The sequence below is a fragment of the Chanodichthys erythropterus genome, chromosome 7 (genome assembly GCF_024489055.1).
Source record: "Chanodichthys erythropterus isolate Z2021 chromosome 7, ASM2448905v1, whole genome shotgun sequence".
NCBI lineage: Eukaryota > Metazoa > Chordata > Actinopteri > Cypriniformes > Xenocyprididae > Chanodichthys > Chanodichthys erythropterus.
In genome coordinates this window covers 5481275-5497196 of record NC_090227.1, presented here as the reverse complement: position 1 = coordinate 5497196, position 15922 = coordinate 5481275, and the positions used below count along the sequence as shown (strand labels likewise).

Sequence of the window (15922 nt, the reverse complement as noted above, 5' to 3'; positions counted from 1 at the left end):
GTCTTAATTGCTTGTTAAAAAGTCAAAATTGTGAGTTATAAAGTCAAAATACTGCTCCGAATAAAGTTGCAATTCTGACTTTCTCAGAATTATGAGATATAAACTTGCAACTGCGAATTATAAAGTCCAATTCTGAGGGGAAAAAAAGATCTCACAATTTATATTACAGTTTACACAGTTTATATCTCTCAATTCTGACTTTATAACTTGCAATTGCAACTTAATATCATGCAAAATGTATCACTATTATATCTTATGTACCCATGTATGTTATATACACATTTATATAAATAAATATTTATGGAAATGTATATCATATTTAGGTAATACTTTGGTACAAGGGAGCACATATTCATTTAAAAGTGAGAATTGTTCCCCATACTAAAGTGTTAACCAAATTTATTTACAAAAGTATATAATGTCATCATGTCTCAAACACACTGCACTGTGTAAATTGAACCATACTTAATGGCTAGATGTGTTTTTTAAAAATTTTTTTTATAGAAAATCAAGTTGACTGTTATCTATACAGAATTCGAGCTGCTACTGCAAACTGTTGTATGAATATAACAACTTGAGTCACACCTGCTAGTGAAAATGGCTGTCAGTCCAAACACTGCCTGGGTGAATGTAGCTTTTGGCAGAGACACTCTACCTCATTTCGGTAATCTCCTCAGGGCAATAGACTACCTGTCCCCCCACACTGCAGAGAGATATTGTTTCCCACAGGCTTTAATGACTCTTCCACTATTTTCCACTCTGGTCTCGTAATGACCCTTTATTATGCTGTTTGGACACAAACTGGAGTGACAGCAATGCAATTAAGAGTCACAGAAGACTTAGAATAACCCCCCAGTTCACCTCAACTTCACACACTCTTTCCAGTGGACTGTTATATGGACATTGTGTTCAGCCCAGTGTTTTATTTGTTCTTACTGTAGCATCTGGTGTCTAAATATGCCACATTGTTCAGTGCTATAACCCTTGTGAAAAAAGAAGTACACTTTAGCAAACTTTTAAAGTCCTACTGTAGTAATTTTATCCCTTAAAACTCATCTTTGATAACCAAAATTATATATATAAACATTTTTTTCCTGTGAAAAAAATGTGTGTATATATATATATATATATATATATATATGTGTGTATATATATATATATATATATATATATATATATATACTCTACACCCTTGCCTCATTTAATATACATGGATCTATAAATATGATAATTAGCCCCGCCTACACTCACTCTTTCAAGCTTAGATGAGATCCACTCGGTCAACTTACTAAACGAGGTAAACGCTGCACAATGGTATCGCTTTTTGCGTCGGACACATAACGGTAATTAATATGATTAGCGTTTTGTTTGACTATGTTATCAAACTGCTAATAATGTGTTGTTAATGTTACACAAACCATGTTCACATTCACGAGTCAGGCAGCTGCCTTCAACACTCAGTATCCTTAGTAATGCTTTGAAGAACTCAGAACGTCTGTTGAGAAAGGCAGTTAATTCATCATAACATTGTAATATACATCATGCACCCACTATATTGCTAAATCTACACGATTTTTCATATCAACAGAAACATATAATGGGAGAACCTTCTCTCGAGACTCCCTTGCGTGCCAACCGGTACGTTGACATGATTGGTTATAAGGTAGTTTGTGATGTCACAGACACCAGCGATTTCAAACCACGGATTTGAGACTGTCTTTGGTTTACTTGTTTACTATTTAAAATAACTGTTTATGTTCAGTTATTTTACTTTAATGGCAATGAAAAGGACATATTTATTGCTATTAAAGTGAAATTACTGAACTGAAACATACGAGCTTGATAAAAATGCTCATTTTACAAGAAAATTTCAGACAGCACTTAGAGGCTTTTGCATCTGAAGTCTTCAAATACTCAGCAATGGTGTTGACTTCTGGATTTGCATGGTTTGTCTTAAAGGATTAGTTCACTTTTAAATAAACTTTTCCTGATAATTAACTCACCCCCCCCACCAAAACAGTTGTAGGTCAAAATTAGTTTCGCTGCAGCTTCAAATTGTTCTACACGATCCCAGACGAGAAATAAGTGTCTTACCTAATGAAACAATCACTCATTTTATAAAAAAAAAAACATTTAAACCAGAAATGCTCATCTTGAACTAGCTCTCTTCTTCTTCTTCTCTATTAGAATTCCAGCAGTGTAGACACTGCGAAGTGTATTACTGCCCTCCACAGGTCAAAGTTTGAAGTAAATTTTATATGCAATATGCTAGTTCAATAGTATATAACAATTAGTTCAAACTTTGACCTGTGGAGGGCAGTAATACACTTAGCAGTGTCTACACTGCTGGAATTCTAATAGAGAAGAAGAAGAAGAGAGTTAGTTCAAGATGAGCATTTCTAGTTTAAATGTTTTTTTTTGTTTTTTTTAAGAAAATGAGTGATTATTTCTCTAGATAAGACCCTTATTTCTCATCTGGGATCATGTAGAACAATTTGAAGCTGCAGTGAAACTAATTTTGACCTTCAACTGTTTGGGCTCCATTGGAGTCCACTATATGGGGAAAAATCTTGGAATGTTTTCATCAAAAACTTTAAAATTTCTTTTCGACTGAAGAAAGAAAGACATGGACATCTTGGATGACATGGGGGTGAGTAAATTATCAGGAAAAGTTTATTTAAAAGTGGACTAATCCTTTAAAGCATCTTAAAAACAGTCCTGAAAAGTAGATTGTCAGTCTTATAAGAAGAGAGAAGTCTCTGGAAGATTTTGATTAAAAATTATAAGGTCAATTTAAGAAAAAATGAAACATAGATAAATGGTTTGCAATCTATAACATGTATTTAGAAAATAGGGTCAGTTTTCATTTCATGCTGAATTTGAAGTTAAAGTGTGTCATTTTTACAATGTATAATACCTTCTCCTATTCTAGTTTAATACATAGAGACAACTATATAAGTCATAGGTTGAGTTTGTGTCTGAGGTGCTATTAAAAAACAAAACATTATGCGTTTGAGCAGTCTGACATGCCAACTGGCTTGACCAATGGCATGGGTTTTGGGCGAGAGTACTGTTTGCAGAGAAGGGGTGGGGCAGAATATAGGAGTGTTTAGCAAACCAATTTTGTAAATCTGCTGTACACCTAGTTAGTAAGAGACTGAACCTGTGTGCATCTCCAGTGTATGTTGTATTTTTGATGCTGTTTCCTTGCTTAAGATGGTGGTGTCCCTAGCAGACTTGCTAACTAGCTTAAAGGAATAGTTACCTGGAAGCCATCATGATTTTTTTCCAAACCTGTATGACTTTTTATTCAGATATTTTGAAGCACCAAACAACATTGAAACCCCACTGTCTCCTCCTCCTCATCCTGTCTCTGGCCTGCACACTGATCACGCTTTCTCAGCTGGAGCTCTAAAATGTGCTATCCTCAGTTCAACAGGCTTTTATTGTAGGTAGGAGGACACAATATGTCTCTGCATAGAGATAAAGCACGTTTAATTTACAGCCAAACAAACGTGTGAGTCAGAGCTACGTGCTGAAAAGGACGACATCCCGCAGAGCACAGATGCTGTATCAACTCATGATTTGTTCACTAAGTCCTGGGTTTGACCTTTCCTCTAGTCAACCTCAGTCAATATCAATGATCTTACTTGTTAAGTTGCATCCAAACAGTCTGAAGTGTTTTAAAAGAACAAGTTTAAGTGCTGGAAATGTTTCTTTTGAAATTGTGATTTTAGCAGCAAATCAAAAGTACCATAGGCGTGTATAATACATTGAGTTCACTCTTGCACCCGAGTTACATTATAGCCTCGGTTTATGTAATATTTTAAATATGATGGAAGCTGCATATTTAATGTGGTATATAAGGTTGAAAATCTCTCTAACAGTGTTTATTGCCTTATGTTACAGGTTTCAGAGGGGTTGAAAGTAAAGGTTTCTCAGTGATTACTCAGTCTGGGTCAGCAGTTACGTCTTCTTGGCATCATAGATCTTCCAGGACGCATTCTGGTGAGTCATCAGCGGAGTTTTATATTATATCGTTTGAAATATTATTAAAAAGGCCTTTTCAGATAGTTCTGAAGCACCGCCAAAGACTACTGGACAATTTTCATAATTATATGGGCAGTGTTGGGGTAAAAAATTAGAAAAGGAGTGCATCTAGATGCAATAAGATGCCAAAATGGTGGGTGCAGTGAAATTGATGTAGTATTTTGCATTCTTTTTTATTATCAAATATGCTATTGTCCTCATGACAAAAAGATAATTTAGCTTTTTTTTCCTTGCAAAATTAAGACAATTTTTGCAGCACTGTTATTGTGGCAATCACAGAAATGCAAGATGAACCAGTCTCTCTCTCTCTCTCTCTGGGAAATGGCACCTATGATTAAAATGGATGGGCACGTGATTATTTCCAACATTTTTTATGTTATGGTGGCTTACCACAAGCAATATTTCCAACCCAGGCTCACGAAAAATGTGCCTGTGGCAAATTTTTGGCAAAAATGATATTACGTTGCTACTTGCACATTTTACAGCAGTTTCGAAGTGAAATGTCCAGTGAGAGGTGCTAAAAAGAGTTTTTAATTTTCTCCAAAACAGATAAACATGACTTTGCCAACCTTTTATTTTGTTTGTTCATGCACATATCGAGGCAGTTAAATGTCTGGTGAGTGGTGCTAAAAGTTATATGTACTATCACATTTGAAAGTAACGTACCACCTGCACTTGAAGGGATAGTTCACCCAAAAAATGAAAATTACCCCATAATATACTCACCCTATATGACTTTCTTACTTCAGCAAAACACAATCAGAGTTATATTAAAAATATCATGGCTCGTCCAAGCTTTATAATAGGAATGACTAGAGGATGAGATTTTGAAGTCCAAAAAAGTGCATTCATCGATCATAAAATGCACTTCACATGGCTTTGGGGGGTTAATAAAGGCATTCTGAAGCAAATTGATGCATTTGTGTAAGACAAATATCCTTATTTAAAACTTTAAAAAGTAAAATTTATGTATTTTTTGGACTTCAAAATCTCATCCTCCAATCACTCCCATTATAAAGCTTGGACCAGCCAGGATATTTTTAATATAACTCAAATTGTGTTTGGCTGAAAGAAAATAGTCATATACACCTAGGATGGCTTGAGGGTGAATAAATTATGGGGTAATTTTCATTTTTGGGTGAGCTATCCCTTTAACTCTGTTAAACCGAACCGAAAATGTTAAGAAAATCAAACACAAGATACAAATACGTTTGCTGAAGCAACCATACCACTTTACCTTGTTTTACTCAGCTTTGAGCTCTTTTGTCCATCCTTGTTTTGTGGGACTCGTAACTGAACACTGGACCAGGTGAGGTATAGAGCAAGTTTACTACGTTGGAAAAAACATACATTTGGAGTTGGAGATGTGATGCAAATATCAAAATGTATTCTTTTACAAAGTGTTTTGAGGTGATAACATAGTATTGTGTAAGGAACTGTGCAATGAGACTTCATTAATTGATAATCTGCCCCTGTAATCATAATTTGCGTAAAAAGTAATAAAATTGGTTGGTTCCACATGTGTTCATTTCAGCTGGAAATGTTTTTGATACGCATGTTTTTCCAATGAGTCTGGCTTGAATATTTCACATACGAGGTTGAATTTTTCACATTGCCACATGCGGAAAAAAAACCCATTATTTAGCCATTTTAGATGGTAGAATTTTTTTTTTTTTTTTAAGACACGCAAGTGATGGCAGATGTTTTGTTTAATTGATGGTTTGATTTGAATTGTGCGCTTTAGTTACACCCGTGCAGATCAGATAATCATTCTTACAGTTTGACTTAAAACATGTTCCTTTTAAAGTTGTTGGTCAGTGATATATTTGGCGAGCGTTTTTATATGAAAAACCATATCATCCCATCCTTTTTCTCTTTCTGCAATTTTTCAGTGACATTCAGAACTTTTTGCATTCTAAACTCAAATATTTTTACTCTTTTTGTAGTGTATGCTCACTGTTTAGTGTGCATACTTCTTTCTTAGCAGCCCTGCCGTGATACTATCTGCAAAGCTTTTCATGTGGAGGTCAAAACAGCACATGATTTTTGTGTTGAAGCTCTGACATGAGTCATGCAAAAACCACCTTCAAATGAAGATTAGAAAAGCAATACTATGGCAGCACAGCAAATATGATATAAAGTCACAGTTTATTTGCTCAGAATCAAGCTCGGCATCGTCCTTCCTTAAGTGGTTGTCAGGGAAACAAATCACTGCAGTGCTAAAGCCCTAAACAACTCACTTAAATGTTATGTTTTCAGCATCTAAAGGGCAGAGATGCACACGTATATACTTTTATATCCACAAACAAACAATCCCTTTGCCTTTTTAACTGGAACATTTAAGAGGGTGCATTAGCCGAGCTCATGAAATATTGATTGTTACGCATTATTTAGTTTTATCTGTGATAATGGCTTTTGGGTGCTTTGCCATCAGGCTCTGTAGAGGATCTGTTTGGTATCCGGTCGAGCCGTAGAATCTTCTGGATTGGAGTTCATGTTACATCCACTGTCAGGCAAAAGTGGAAAGCGAAATGCTTAGCACTGATAGAGGCAGTTGACCGTGCACCTCAAATGTTGCTTTTTCTTTTTAATCAAAATGAACACAGTGATTCTTTTTGTCCTTGAACACAACACTCTGATATTTCCAGAGTGTGTAGGCAGGTTGCTAGAGAGAATTAGTGTGTGTGGAGGTTGTGTAGACCACAGCCCACGGCCTACCATTGGCTTTGAGGAGGCTGAGAAACAATAAAGGGCTCCTGAGAGGGGGCAGAGAACCCTGCTGATACATGCAGCATGGATTTCTATGCTGGTCCAGGTTGGTCTGTGTGGGTTCGTGCTGGTAATGTTAGATCAACCTCTAAGCAATGCAAATTTTCTCTGGGAACCAGAAAGACCTCCAGAAAGGACCTATTTTTAGCAGGAAGACCATGATGTTTACATGTATTGTTAAACTTAGCTAGTGAAGCTTGACTTTCTGATGAAACTAGTTTCTTTCTGGACATCCTGCTGCTTCCCAGAGGTAAATATTATTTGCTCAGAGATTGCTGTTCCAGCTGAGGAGACTTGGAGTTATTTTTTTTTTACAAGTATCAGCATTTTCTCAGGTTTAAATGTTAGAAATAAATAGACAACTGAGACAATATTTACAACTGTAAGCTATCAAATTTTGTGGATAGCATAACCCAGATAATTTATGGTGAAGACTAACTTGGAAGAGAAATAAATGTTTGAGTTTTCTGACTTTTAGGGCCATTTTTGTCCTCAAAGTTGATGTGTTAGAAGCAGGAAGAATGGGCAAGCGTAAGGATTTGAGCGAGTTTAACAAGGGCCAAATTGTGATGTCTAGACAACTGGGTCAGAGCATCTCCAAAACTGCAGCTCTTGTGGGTGTTCCCAGTCTGCAGTGGTCATTATCTATCAAAAGTGGTCCAAGGAAGGAACAGTGATGAACCGGCAACCGGGTCATGGGCGGCCAAGGCTCATTGATGGACGTGGGGAGCGAAGGCTGGTCCGTGTGGTCCAACAGACGAGCTACTGTAGCTCAAATTGCTCAAGAAGTTAATGCTGGTTCAGATAGAAAGGTGTCAGAATACACAGTGCATCACAGTTTGTTGCGTATGGGGCTGCATAGCTGCAGACCAGTCAGGGTGCCCATGATGTCCCCTGTCCACCGCCGAAAGCACCAACAGTGGCCACGTGAGCATCAGAACTGGACCACGGAGCAATGCACTGTAAAACTCAATAAGTTCAGAATACTCTCTGGAATTACCTCTAAACATTTAAGTTAAGTTTTTAAAGTTAGTAGAACTTATTTTTTTTTGTGACAAGTGGGGCGGGGCCGAGAGCCATGGAAGTGGAGCAAGGCCAGTGTGGTGCACAGGTGTCTCTCATTAACAATCACATCACTGGCATTCCTTTGCTCCCACAGTTCTCAGCCTCGCCCCACTCAAGTACATATAGTTAATTTACATAAACATCACATTCAGATCTTGGTTAGATGTTAGTTAGCAAAAAACACATGCTATTATAACTATCAAAGAGACTGTCAATATATACTTGCATGTATGTAATCAAACAACATACAGTATATGTGGTCTTAAAGGTGCCCTCGAATGAAAAATTGAATTTATCTTGGCATAGTTAAATAACAAGAGTTAACAATATTTGCATATGCCAGCCCATGTTCCCAACATTATGAAAGGCATTAGACAAGGGCAGAACGTCTGGATCTGCACAGCTGAATCAACAGACTAGGTAAGCAAGCAAGAACAACAGCGAAAAATGACAGATGGAGCAATAATAACTGACATGATCCATGATAACATGATATTTTTAGTGATATTTGTAAACTGTCTTTCTAAATGTTTCATTAGCATGTTAATGTACTGTTAAATGTGGTTAAAGTTAACATCGTTTCTTACTGTATTCACGGAGACAAGAGAGCCGTCGCTATTTTCATTTTTAAACACTTGCAGTCTGTATAATTCATAAACACAACTTCATTCTTTATAAATCTCTCCAACAGTGTAGCATTAGCCGTTAGCCACGGAGCACAGCCTCAAATTCATTCAATCCGATGCATGCATGCCGCATTCATGACGAACACTTTGTAAAGATCCATTTGAGGGTTATATTAGCTGTGTGAACTTTGTTTAGGCACTGTTTAAGGCAAGTGCGAGCTCCGTGGGCAGAGAGCACGAGATTTAAAGGGGCCGCACAGCATAAATTGGCTCATATTTAATGATGCCCCAAAATAGGCAGTTAAAAAAATGTATTTAAAAAAATCTATGGGGTATTTTGAGCTGAAACTTCACAGGCAGCACATTCAGGGGACACCTTAGACTTATATTACATCTTGTAAAAAAAACGTTCGATGGCACCTTTAAAAGTTTTGCAGCCCATCCTCAACCTAACCACACGGCCTACTCTTCACCAGAATGGTAACCCTACAAAACTAACATAACAGAACCCCCTGTCAATCCCAACATAACACAACATTAAACACTAACTTATGTCTTCCTATGTTAATCTTATGCAAAAACACACAAAATAACACTTAATTTCAACACTTATACAGTCTGATGCAAAGCATGCTGGGAATTAGAAATCTGCTGCAACTCAACTCAATCATATTAAGTTCACCTTGCTACAATGAAATTTTGAGTTCACACAACTTTTTTTCTGTTAAGTACAATGAACTTTTATTATTATTTGAGTGAAACAAACTAATTTCATTTAATTAATTTCACTGTTTAGTTTTACAGTGCACTTGTCACCATGAACAACTCTTCTAAATTAGCATAACAAAACATTAATCACTACTAAATCTCCCTTACCATTAATCTTGCACAAAAAAAACATTATATAACACTTGATTTTAGCATTTACTTTTCCTTTCGAGTGCCATGGGCAAAGCATGGGCAAAACAGTTTAGTTTACTTGAAATATGTCAGTGCTGTGAACTCAAAAGTAAAAGAAAGTTTTAAATACTCATAAAAGTTAATTTAACTGAACTAATTTGTTTAATTTAAGTTTGTCCTACTAAAACAAATTAAGTATTTTGAGCGTTAGGGTTTACAGTGTGGAAGAAGGTGTCCTGGTCTGATGAATCACGTTTTCTTTCACATCACATGGATGGCCGGGTGTGTGCGTCGCTTTCCTGGGGAACACATAGCTCCAGGATGCACTATGGGAAGAAGGCAAGCCGGCGGAGGCAGTGTGATGCTTTGGGCAATGTTACTTGACACATACCACCTACCTAAGCATTGTTGCAGACCATGTACACCCTTTCTTGGAAATGGTATTCCCTGGTGGCTGTGGCCTCTTTCAGCAGGATAATGTGCTCTGCCATGTTTTGAGGAGCACAACAACGAGTTTGAGGTGAAGAAGAAAAAGATGGAAAATACCAATAAAATCAATGGAAGATTGTGTAAACAATAAAAAATGAATATGCGAGCAGGTCGGAAGGTATCTGCATTTGTGTAACTCGAATTTGAAGGAGTATAAAGATGATGCAACTCTTAAAGAAGATGTTATTGCACATAGCTCAGGAGACTTGGAGTTATTTTTCATTTGAATATCAACTTTATTTCAGGTTCCTCCTAAAAGTCCTTAGAAGAAATAAAATAGGCACAACTGAGACAGTTTTGTTTACTTACAGTTAGAGTATAAAGCAATCAAATTAGCTTTTCTCAGATCATTTGGCAAAGACTTGCTTGTAAGAATTTGATGAGAAATATCATTGAGTTCAATCTCTGACTTTTCATTGTGGACAATGTTGAAATTTCTTTAAAGGAACTTTAAAGGAGAAACTCCTTCCATTTGCACTCCATTTATTTTAAACTCTTTCTAGAAGAAACCATCAAGATAGTTAATAAGCTTACTGAGAACATTAGCACAAGTTTCTTGATGTCCAATTGTAGCCTGTTCTCGGCCTGCTCTGACCTTTCACCTTCACCTGTGAGTCAACAGACCTTCTTGCTCTCCCACAAGGTGTACTGCGAATGCAAGAAAAGGCCATAAAATGGACCAAATAAATCATGTTGAATCTCAGAACCCTCAGGTTTCAAAACAGGATATGCTCTTTTGGGGTGTTTTATAGCCATTTCTAGTTGTTAAAGGAACTTTTATCCCAGTCTCTCGCCGGTACACGCTGTGTTAATACCTGGTGGTGCTCTCTTTCAACACAGAATTGGATTGCTTAGGCCTTCGGCGGCAAAACTCGGATAAGCGTGGCAGATGCAAGCTGTAAAGACTGTCCCAGGGCCGTGCTGGTGTGGAGCAGAGCTGTGTCTGACAGAATGAGAGATTGCAGTATAGTTCAGATGAGCCTACTGGAGATCACTTTGTTTTGAAGGGCGGTGAAGAGGAGGGGAACGCACTGTGATTCATGCTCCCCTAATGGAAAGCTCTCAGTGCCCTGGAGTACACACTTTAGTACAACACACTCACAGTTTTTCATCCACAGAAAAAAAGAAAAAAAAAACCCTCTTCTTGTCCCCCCTTACAAAGTAGAAGAATAGGGGAACCAATGGTGATAATGCTGCCTTTCCTCAGATGCAGACCTGATCTTTAGACACCCTGTTAACCCTACCTTCTGAAAGTGGCCCGCTGGGATTTTGCTGCTGCTGTCAACCTTTATTGTAATTTGATGAAATTTAGCACCGTTAGCCTTAAATGCATCTCTGATCAAATTATAGAAGTTCAAACAGAGTGTCTTATGCAAATGTCTTCGAAAAAAGAGACAGAAGCAGATGCCTTTCTAGCCGTACCAGGTCAATTTATGGGGCTTTCAGCCGTGTCTTAGTGGAAGGAGTGTTCCCTCCTCTTTCTCTCACATAATTGAAGAAAAAACTCCTTGAAGCGTTTGACTGACATATGATCTCTAAGAGAGTTTTCAAACTTGAACTCAGACACCTTTAAAGCGAACTGAACTCGACCATCTCAGCGATTGTCTGAGTCAAGGGGTCAAGGCTTGGCTTTGACAGTCTGGTAGATGCCGTGACTAATTATGTGGTTAGCATATTAAAAAACATCTTCCTCCAGTTTTATGCAAAAAAGATTAAATGAAATTGACAAAATCACAACAGCAATTTATGTATAATGTTTTATTATGCTTTTGGAAAACACTTTTATCCTTTTTGTTGCTAATGCCTTTCAGCTGAGCCACAGAAATACATATTACTGTTGTATAATAATTTTCTATTAGCCCTACTGATTTAATAATAATAATAATAATAATAATAATAATAATAATAATAATAATGATAATGATAATGATAATAATGATAATAATAATAATATATACTATATTATTTTATTGAGTTTTATTTATTGTATAGTCATAATAATAAAAAAAACAAAAAAACAAAAACAGAATTATAAACACTCAAAAAAAAGATTTTTAATGCTGTTCACTTTATTTAAATAATTTATTTTGATTCGACACCATTGTATCAGGCTTCTGGTTTGAATGTGATTGATTCATGTTAAATTGACTTGAAACGATTAACTTGATGTTTTCATATTGAAATAACATGTTTCAATCAAGTAAACCCAACCAGGACTCAATCAAACAGGATTTTCACTTCCCATCATGCTTTGCAAAGGGGCTGAACTAGGAGTCTAAATGTTGAAATAAAGTGTTATTTTAAGCAGTTTTTAGGAAGATGAGAAAATTGAAAGACTTTTTATTGTTTACTGTTCTATTATGTTGGTATTTAAAAGTTTCTGTTAATTAATAGTTTTAGGGTTACCATTGTGGTGAACTGTTGCACTTGTGCTTGGGTTGAGGACCTGCTAACAAACTTTCAAATTACTTTAATAAGAAAGTAATCACTGTGGTATTGGTCTGGGTTACATTTCCCAAAAGCATTGTAAGCCTGTGTTGATAGTAAAACCATTGCCACCAATGGACTTATGATCAATTTAGTCTTTACAATGTTTTTGGTTAAGGCAATTTAGGATGAATCCAGTATCACATTTGGATTTCTAACACAGAGCATGACAAAAGTTATGTAAATCACAAAATTAAACAAGAAGAATTAATTGTAAAAATCAATGTATATGAAAACAATTTATTATTTATTTCTTCATTTATTGCTTTTTATTTATTTTATTTTAAATGAACACATGGTTGATTCAATTGGATTTTACTTGTCTCAATCATGTGGAACCACTGTCCATGATTGAATTGAGTAAGCTGGACATAACTATTTTACATAGATTCTAACTTCGTCAGTTGTTTTGTCAAGCTGTGCCCAACCATAGTAAATAAGTTGAATCAACCTTAATAATAAAGTTGACCCAATGTAAGTACATTAAATTGGAATAACAGAATTTCATAATGCTGAAATAAAGCAATCATGTGGAAATCCTTTCCATGATTTTTTTTTATGTTCGTTCAAAGAGTAATTTTTTTGAGTGAAGAATAGTTTTACAATAATTAGAAATTAATTAGGGCTAATAAAACATTATAAATAATTTATATACCAATAAAAATAACTCATGTGGAAATCCTTTCCATGATTTTTTTTTATGTTCGTTCAAAGAGTAATTTTTTTGAGTGAAGAATAGTTTTACAATAATTAGAAATTAATTAGGGCTAATAAAACATTATAAATAATTTATATACCAATAAAAATAACTCAAAACAACAACAATAACAATATTATATATAATGCTGTCAAATTGATAAATCGCGATTAATTGCATCTAACATAAAAGTTTGTTTACATAGTGTGTGTGTGTGTATATATATGTGTGTGTGTGTGTGTGTGTGTGTGTGTGTGTATATATATATATATATATATATATATATATATATATATATATATATATATATATATATATATATATATATATATATATATATATATATATATATATATACACACATATATATACACATATATATACACATATATATACAGCTATGGAAAAAATTAAGAGACCACTCCAAGTTCAGAAATCAATGTTAAGTGGTCTCTTAATTTTTTCCATAGCTGTATATATATAATATTATTATATTTAAATATATTATATATGTGTCTGTATTATATATGATATATGTAATATACACACATATATTATGATAAAACAGATTTTTTTTATGTTAGATGCGTGTGCTATGGAGAGTTGACTTAGTCATAGTCACAACTACAGTGTGTTCTGAGTCCAAAGTTCAAAGCCCCTAAAATTGCAAAGAGATATTGGTTCTTTTCCACTTGGTTCATGTTTTGGTCCATTTAATTTGATTTAGTTTTAAAGAGGGCTGTTGTGTCTATTTTAGTACTGCCCTGATATGTGTTTTTTTTTTTTTCATCAGAAAACATATCACACCCAAAGTGCTCAGTAATGTATCCTCAAACGCAAGATGGCATCCAAAAAAGCTTTCATTTCTGGAGTTCTTGCTATTGCTAACTGGCTCCTCTGAGATCCAGCAAAATCCTTCAACGTCTGAGCTGAAGTGTGTGTGTGTGTGTGTGTTATTGATGTGTAGTGGTGAAAGAGAGTTAGAGATGCTTTTTGTAAATGAGAGATGACAGTGTGAGACATGACAGCTCCCTCTCGGTTTTTATCCTGTTCGTATTTTTATGTGCAAACAGGTTCATGAATAATGCAAAGGAAGGTTAAATGATGTCACAGATGCAGAATAAGCTCAGTGTTTGTTATTGAAATGCATGTGCTGTTTCCGTGAACGTGGGTGTGTTTACTGTGAGGGGAAGTGAGTGCATGAAGCCTCCTGCTATTTTGTGGGCTATGAAACTGGGAGACATATATGCCTCGCTTGGCTAGAGAGATCGAGAAGATTTAAAGAGGCGAGTTAGTCTCAGCAGCCAGAGATGTAGCATCTGAGTGAACCCAAGATCTGGGTGAAAACAATATTGGCAGCTTCCCGTTCCCCTGCTCACTATCTGCTGTCTATTTACCAAGCTGAAAGGCCAGGCTGCTTGCGCAAACTCCCAGGTTCAAAACACTGTTGTTATGTCGGAGCTGTTCTTTGTGGAAAATGAATACATAAGAATATAGATTAAGATCTACTCAGGGTGAGATGGAAAGTCCAATGACCTTCAAGACTGCCAACTCATTCTTATACAATAGACTTTTTAAACAGCTTGTGAATGTATGTATCGACTTCTGCTGTGAAGCCCGTGTAGTCTGATTGAATCTTGCACCACACCATCTGGGACCAGAACAAAAGAAATTCCTTGTAAGTGGTCATGATTAATTCTCAGAAGGTCACAGCAGACGCCCAGCAGTGCTACAGCCCTGGACGTGATGTGTGAGCACCTTTCCAAAGCCTCCTCAGCCATAATATGTGTTTGGTGCTGGTGCCTCAGACATCCTCCGATTTCATTTTTCGTTTGGGAAATTGCAATTCCCTGATGTCTCCTGGTATTCCGTAACCGTTGGAGCACTGTCAGGGAGCAGTGAACATGAAGTCAGAAGAAGAACGTTTTGTGTGTGAGCTCAATGTGACAGATGGAGATGGTGAGTTTGCATTTGTCAATAATTATTCAACCCAGTCTCATTGGAAAAAAATGTGCCTCTATTTTTCGAAAACTCCAAAAACGTACCTGTGCATACAATTCACTGCAGTTTCCAGCTGGAATGAACCGTTTACATGACACTGTTTTCAACTAAAAACGGAAAACTTTTTATGTGTTTTGGCCGATCATTTACATGGCAACAGTGTTTTGGGGGTGTGAACACACAAACTTTTGAAAACATGTTTCAAAGTGCAAGTTTTTGAAAACAATACTGTTATCATCTCTGTGTAAGCTACAAAAACGCAAATCTGTGAAAACGGTGATGTCATGCACGTGTATTACGTGTTTAGTCTATAGGCATGTGCATTTGGTGCGAGTGCTCTGTAAAAGACGTAAACGTATGTAAAGTGACATCGCCAACTACTGGCCTGGCAGCATAATACAACGTTTTTAGTCGGTTTTGCAAATTCTTGTAAATGGCAATGTTTTCCATAACGTTGTCATCTGTACAAAGAAAAAAACCTTTCTGTTTTTAGTTAGGGGTGGGAATCGCAGGGGACGTCACAATACAATACGATCACGACACATGGCTTACTATAACGATAATATCACAATATGGTGATTCTGTGATAATTGATATATTGCTAGACAATCCTAAAATGATACATCACAATATCTAACTATGAAAACAAAATTCCAGTGAAAAGATTAAGTGCAGGTCCAAACTGTTAGAAAAAAAGTTTTTCAGTCTGTAAATTACATTTAACATTTTAAGTAAATTAAACATTTTATGCTTTTAAAACTTAAACTTTTCTTTGCATGTAAACTGCCACATTTAGCTTAAGTTAACTGCTTATATAAACCTGGTACGTTTAAAAAAA

At 36.0% G+C, this 15922-nt stretch overlaps 1 protein-coding gene across 6 annotated transcripts in view; it reads left to right on the top strand.

The window, feature by feature from the left end:
- Positions 1–15922, top strand: part of large2 (LARGE xylosyl- and glucuronyltransferase 2) — a 157218-nt gene that overhangs the window by 93797 nt on the left and 47499 nt on the right. For 4 of the 6 annotated variants that reach the window (XM_067389683.1, XM_067389682.1, XM_067389680.1 and 1 more), the window contains one exon: positions 3910–4008. The exons of the other annotated variants lie outside the window; for them this stretch is intronic. The gene's annotated coding sequence lies outside the window, so the exon portion shown is untranslated. The remainder of the gene's footprint in view (positions 1–3909; positions 4009–15922) is intronic. 6 annotated transcript variants of the gene reach the window in all.